This window comes from Mauremys mutica, unplaced genomic scaffold, assembly GCF_020497125.1.
Source record: "Mauremys mutica isolate MM-2020 ecotype Southern unplaced genomic scaffold, ASM2049712v1 Super-Scaffold_100090, whole genome shotgun sequence".
NCBI lineage: Eukaryota > Metazoa > Chordata > Testudines > Geoemydidae > Mauremys > Mauremys mutica.
Window position 1 is genome coordinate 575,801 of NW_025423262.1, and position 6,183 is coordinate 581,983.

General features: G+C 52.3%; 1 non-coding gene across 1 annotated transcript; it reads right to left on the reverse strand.

Annotated features, from left to right (window-relative positions):
- Positions 1 to 5,745: 5,745 nt before the first annotated feature.
- On the reverse strand, positions 5,746 to 5,817 carry TRNAC-GCA. Its single transcript has one exon. It is a non-coding gene; the product is annotated as a tRNA-Cys (tRNA).
- Between the last annotated feature and the right edge of the window lie 366 nt (positions 5,818 to 6,183).

Here is a 6,183-nt window from a genome sequence, read left to right on the forward strand (position 1 = left end):
ACCTGCGGCCCCCGTGGGGTGTGTCTCTCGCACGCTGCCCCCACCCCAAGTGCCAACTCTGCCACTGGAACTGCAGCAATGGGAGCTGCAGGGGTGGTGCCAGCGGGCAGTGGTGCCAGGAGACCCACACCCCCCGGGCCTCCTCCATGTAGGAGTTGCTGCCAGATGGGGGTGTGGGTCACTTTCGGGAGCTGCCCAAGATAGGTGCCACACCCCAACCCTCTGCCACAGCCCAGATCCCACACCCCACCCACACCCAAACTCCCTCCCAGAGCCCACCACTGCCCCCCAACTCCCTGCCCCAGCCCAGAGCCCACATCCAAACTCCCTCCCAGGGTCTACCCCCCACCTCCCCTGCACCCCAACCCCCTGCCCATCCCAGAGCCCGCACCTCATGTACCCAAACTCCCCCCCCAGCGCTTTGGGGGGGGCGAGAAAGGACGGGCAGGACTTGGAGCAGTTCTGGGCATCACCAAAAGTTATATAAACCTGGTGACGATGAGCTGGAGCCCTAGTCACTGCACATCTCTCTCCTTACACAGGGGGACTCTGTGGGGCAGGGCGCTGCTGGGGGTTTATTCCTTCCTTTAATGGCTGTGGAAGGGGGAACAGGGAAAGAATTTGCTCCTCTGTTCTCTGCGGAACACGTGCAGGCAGCGGGATTATCACCAGGGCTGTAACAAAACACAAGCTAGCAGAGAGGGGGAAGGGATTTCCTGCAGGATCTATTCCCAGTGGAGCTCCCAAGCTGTGCCCTGGCGAGCTGTGCCCAGGGGATTTAGATGCTTTATGTAAGGGGACTGTTGCCCCCTTACTAACATTCAGTGGGGGTGTTTGGTTGCTAGCTCCCAGCACTAAAAAGGGAGGGGTCGATGGGAAATCAGGAGCCTGAGACTGACAGTCCCCAGGAACAATGTGGAGAGACCAATGCTCCAGGTCAGCCTGATTGACAGGGCGGGCAGGCTATTCAAGGAGTCAGGAGGCCAGGGGGGTCCCGTCCTCCCTGTGAGCTGGAATTGTCTGAGTCACATGGAGTGGGGCCGAGCTAAGGAGAGAGCAGGGGACCCAAGCTGAGCTGATGGTAGCAGAGCTGCAGCCCCAAAGCCAGAGCACAGCCCAGAGAGAGCAGCCCTGCCCTGGGAGCAGAGCTGTAACAACTGGAGCCAGAGAGGCCAGACAAGCAGCCCAGGGAGCTGAAGGCAGAGCAGCAGCAGCAGCAGCCGTGCTGAGGCAGAGCGGAGCTGGAGCAGGCCGGAGCTGGGTGCGGTGAGCAGCTGGGGAGAACGAGGGGGACCCTGGGCAGTGAGCCCAGCACAGGGAGACACCTCAGCTAAGAGGCCCTGCAGGCCAGACTTGGAGGGGGATCGTAACCCTGACAGGGCGGGGGTGATGCTGGGGAGAAGGGTCCTGCCACCCAGAGCCTGAGAGTGTGTGGCCACCGACAGAGCAAGTGTCCAACCTGCCGCGTCCCTGCAGCACAGCCAGGGCCTGAGGAGCGGCCTGGGACCTACAAGGAACAGACTGTGAAGTGCCCTGATGTCCAGAGACACTTTTTGTGATGGTCCCTGCCACAGAGCGGGGTGATGTGTTTTCCTTTAACCTTTCCCATTTTTTCTTATTTTTTAAATTTTATTGTTAATTAAATAACTTGTATTTGCTTTAAATTGTATGATGTGATCAGTGGGTCAGGGAGGTGCGCAGTGCAAAGAGAGGGACACCCTAGCCCCTGTCCTAGGTGACCACAGCAGGGTTGGGGGTCGAGTCCCCCAGGAATCCTGGGCCCAGCCTTGTTGGGGTTACGAGGACTCTGCCAGACAGGAGAGTGGAAGGGGAATCCTCAAGGGCAGGGAGGCCTCTGGGTAAAGGAAGTGGGAGCGAGGACTCAGATCCTTTTGCCAGCCCACTTCTCCGGGGTAGTGCAGAAGTCAGGAAAGTTCCCCACAATAGCAGGACCATTCCCCCACTTATATCTAGGTACAGTACCAGGCACATAGGAGGATTTCCCCTTCTGAGTCATGGAAGCAGAAATTGACTTTTCCTTTCCAGATTTAGCTAATGTTCAGAAAGAGACTCTAACACCTGCCTTCCAGATCTGAACACCTCAAAATTCAGGAGTGCTCAAGCTCAATTTGGGCAGCTGATTTCTCCCAAATCAAGTATACTGATCCACTCTCATTTGCTGTAGAAAAAGTAGGATAAAATTGAGCAAGAAATGCTTCCCAGGGGTTATTAGAACTGGAATTGCTATTTTCAACAGCCATTGCCATTTTTTTTCTAGTTTTGTTTGTTTGAAAGGAAGACAGTGATATTGCATTGGCAAATTCCCCAGAGAAAGAAAGAATAATAAAGGCACCTCAACTTTTCCTCATTTATGGAGGACAGTCTTATAATATGCATCCAGGTATCCTCCAATCACACAAGCTGAAAATTGTTCCATTTTACTGCAGTTCTGTAACCATATGGGAACCAATCCTGTCTGTGTTCTGTGCACACCCAAAATTCCTGCTGAATGACCCATCCTGGGAGCGAGTTACCAGTGACCCAGGGCTGGGGTGGAAGGAGGGTGCAGGTGGGGGGGAGCACCCAGGCCTGGGGCGGCAGGGGGTGTGTGGGTTGGGGAGCATTGGTGGGGGGGAAGGGGAGAGCCCAGATCTGGGGCAGCACAGGATGTGGGGGGGAGCCCAGGGCTGGAATGGCAGGGGGTGTGGGTTCGGGGGGGGGGAAGAGCCCAGGGGTGGGGTGACAGGGGGATGCAGCTGTGGGGAGGCCCAGAGCTGCAGCGGGTGCAGGTTAGGGGGAGCCCAGGGCTTTGGCAGCAGGAGGGTGTGAGGGGGAGCCCAGGGCTGAGGTGGGGGCAGCCAACATTTTTTTTGCTTAGGGCGGCAAAAAACCTAGAGCCGACCCTGCCTCCACGCACTGTGAAGTAGGTAGGAGCTGTCACGGAGTATGGGGGAGTCAGGGCCCTGCACCCCCGGGTTCCCTGCGATTCACCAGGACTCTCAGCCAGCCAGTAAAGCAGAAGGTTTATTTAGACGACAGGAACACAGCCCAAGAAAGGTCTTGCTGACACAGATAACAGGATCCCCCCCTGTTAGGTCCATCTTGGGGCCCCAGGACCCCATAGCCCCCATTGGGGATCAGAGGCCTGTCTGAGATTCCCTTCTTTCCCCAGCCAGCTCCAGTCTTCCCAGCCTCCTCCAGCCCCTCCCCTCTGCTCCGCTTCTTTCCCGGGCCAGGAGGTCACCTGACCCCTTTGTCTCCAACACCTTTAGTTGCACCTTTGCAGGGGAGGGCATTCGGTTGCACTGGCCTTTTGCTTTGCTAGATACTTAAGAACTTCACCCAGCATTCCCAGCCCCCAGTAAGAACAGTCCCACTTCGTCACAGGAGCGGATCATTATTATCCCTACTTGAAAGAGGGAGAAGCTAAGGCTGAGAAAGGAGAATTGACTTGTCTGAGGTCACACGCCCAGGCAGGGGCAGAGTTGGGAATAGGACCCAAGAGCCCTGATTTTCAAACTAACCATCGGATCTTGAATTTCAGACACTGAATGACCTGAATAAAGTGCTCTCAGATGAGCTCCAGACCAACAACAGTGACAGGAATTATTCAGCAAGTATTTGAGGAGAACTTCAATGTTAGAGAGAATCATGAACTGCTCAGAGACCATTAATGCAGAGAAGCAGCAAAATTCATCAAACATAGAACTGGTTCTGACTTATTTCATTGGTCTTAAAAGAGAACAAGGACCTGAGTATCCTTCCTGTCAATAACCCCCTGCTCAGCCAATCAGGGTAGAGACTGAGGACGGGAGGCTGAGGGTTCTCACCAGAGAGCCCAAAGGATGGCCCAGGTCACTGGTGGGGATCACTGCCCGAGCTCTATTTCAGCCCCACATTTTTGGGTGGACCTCCCACAGTGAGAGCTGCAGAGCACTCCCCCGCCACACACACACACACACACACACACACACACACACACACACACACACACACACACACACACACACACACACACACACACACACACACACACACACACCCCTCTCCTGCTGTTGGGAGGGGAACAGGAGAAAGGACAAAAGAAGCAAAAGACAAAGAGAAAGGAGGGAGGGATGGATGGAAGAAAAGTTAAACAAAAAGGACAAACCCCAATGTCCCCAGTGATTCTAAGGGACAGAATCCCAGGTGCGCAATAAAATTCTGCCTCCTTAAGCTCGAGTTTTCCATGCCCAGAATTCAACTGTCACCAGATGGATCAGACTGAACAGGTTTCAAACCTCGAGGAGGCTCTTACCTTCTAAACAGGGACGGCTGTTTTCTAGTAAAATCACTACAAGGGAAGGAGAAAACTCGAATGAGGTTCCTCCTGGCGCTCACGTCCGTGAACCCGAATAGTCCCTCAGTCCTCAGAGAGAGACCTGGAGAAGGAGACTTGCTGAAGCAAAGCCACAGGGGTCTCTGAAGTTTCTCTGGCCCCTCGCCCCTGTCCTGCCTGGCTGATGTCAGCATCTCTCTGTGAGGTCACCACCTCCCCACCACCTTGGACCAATAGGCTGAGGTCCTGCAAAAGGCCTTTGTGATGTCACTGCCACACCCCTCCCTTGCTGTGCCAATGTCCTGCCCCTGGCCAGGCACTTTGCAGGTTTGAGCTTCTCCCTGGGGATCACCCCACTCAAGGAGCGTTCGTTCTAGGCAGCAAGCCGGCTAGACAGGGAAACATCAGATGCTGCTCCCAATGCTACACTCAGTTTTTCAGAAATTAGTCGACTTTATGGCCAGAAGAGACCATTAGAGCATCTAATCTGACCCCCTGCATATCACAGGCCTCCTGTAGGACACAATAGCTACTTTTAAGGCAAACACATTCCAGAAAGGCATCTAGTCTTCATTAAATGACATCAGGAGATGGAGAATCCACCACTTTCCTTGGTAGCTTGTTCTTGTGGTGAATCATCCTCGCTGTTTGAATTTTTGCGTTTTAGTTGTAATACAAATTTGTCTCTTTTCACCTTCCGGCCATTGGGTCTTGTTAGGCCTTTCTCTGCTAGATTAAAGACCCCTTTAATACCCAATATTTTCTCTCCATTTAGGCCCTTCAACACTTCAATGAAGTCACCTTTCAATCTTCTTTTGATCAGAAACAGGTTGAGCTCTTTCAATAGCTCACCAGAAGGTATTTTTTCCAGTCCTCAGAACATTAGGTGGCTCTTTGCTGCCCCAGCTCCAATTTCACAACATCTTTTTCAAATGAGGACACCAAAACTGGAGGCAGTATTCCAGTATCAGTCTCACTGATGCTGTGTCACCTCCTGTGACATTATTGACATAATCTGTAACTGTATAGATCACCATTGCGACCACTGTTCTATATTTGCAGCCAATATTACAGGGAAGTGGTCGTGTTAAGGGGTCTATGGAGAGATTCTGATTGGCTGATTATAATGATGCTATCTCTAGATGTGTGTCATTTTTTTGTAGTTGACATTATGAATATTGGCTCTATGCTGCCTGTATTTCAAACTTGTGCTCTGCTTCAGGGAATGATACCTTTGTTTAATTGATGAAAACATAAACTAGACACTTAGAGGATTGGAACTGATTTCAGCTGATGGACAGGTGTGCTAGGTTTTTATGCATTTGGACAGTGAAATGTTGAGTGCTTACATTCATTTCAACCATCTTCGTATGGTGGAGCTCCTGAACATAATGGAGAATAGAAATGATTTTTTTTTCTTTTTTTTAAGAGGGCACCTGGGTTTGAACAAGGGACCACTTGATTTGCAATCAAACACTCTACCACTGAGCTATACCCCCATTACAACAGGAGTATGGAATCGTGATCTCCAGGACTTTGAAGGACAGACCCTGCTTCATCGAGCTCCTTTGCCATTCCCAGACCACAGGTGGTTTTAAAAATGGGGTTTGATTAAACTTCTTAAATGTGGTAAACACCACAGCTTGCACCCCCACTGATATAGCTTCTCCCCATGACAGAGCTGCCACCTCCTGGGGAAGTGGATTGACTACACCAACAGGAAAACTCTCCCCCCTCAGCATGGAGCAGTGGTTCTCAAGCTGTGGGTCAGGACCACAAAGTGGGTTGTGACTCTGTTTTAATGGGGTCACCAGGGCTGGCATTAGACTTGTTGGGTCCTGGGGCTGAAGCCAAAAGTCTGAGCC